General features: G+C 51.5%; 1 protein-coding gene across 2 annotated transcripts in view; it reads left to right on the top strand.

The window, feature by feature from the left end:
* Positions 1-582, top strand: part of cygb2 (cytoglobin 2) — a gene marked incomplete at its 5' end in the record, with an annotated part of 21,109 nt that overhangs the window by 668 nt on the left and 19,859 nt on the right.

Here is a 582-nt window from a genome sequence, read left to right on the forward strand (position 1 = left end):
TGCCTTTGAGAAAATGAAAGCTCAGATGGGCCGATCTTGACTCTTGCCTGCCTAGAGAATTTGGCCCACCCATGAGAGAAAGAGAGAGACATCATGGCTTTCAAACCAACAAAGTGGCAGTTAATCAAGGCCACACCCCCAACCTCCACCTTGCCCCTCCCCCCTCCTCCTCAAAAGCTACAGATTCAAAAATAGCACATACCTATTAACCCGGATGCGTAATGGCTGCGTTATGGCTGCAGATTGGCTCCGCTGAGTGACAGCTCCGTGATCCGTCAATACCCACCAGGTCCGGATTTGTTGCAGAATGGCTGCAGCCGTGACTGACAGTTAAAGTCTAACAGTCACACCGCCACCGACTTGAGCGTCTAAAGCAGTGGTTCTTAACCTGGGTTTGATCGAACCCCAGGGGTTCGGTGAGTCAGTCTCAGGGGTTCGGCGACTGACTCATATGATTCGTGATGACACGCCCCGCTTGGCCATCATCAGAAGGGTTCGGTGAATGCGCATATGAAACTGGTGGGGGTCAGTACCTCCAACAAGGGTAAGAACCACTGGTCTAAAGTTACCGGAAGTCATTCA

Source organism: Etheostoma spectabile, chromosome 2 (assembly GCF_008692095.1).
Source record: "Etheostoma spectabile isolate EspeVRDwgs_2016 chromosome 2, UIUC_Espe_1.0, whole genome shotgun sequence".
In the NCBI taxonomy this organism is placed as follows: Eukaryota; Metazoa; Chordata; class Actinopteri; order Perciformes; family Percidae; genus Etheostoma; species Etheostoma spectabile.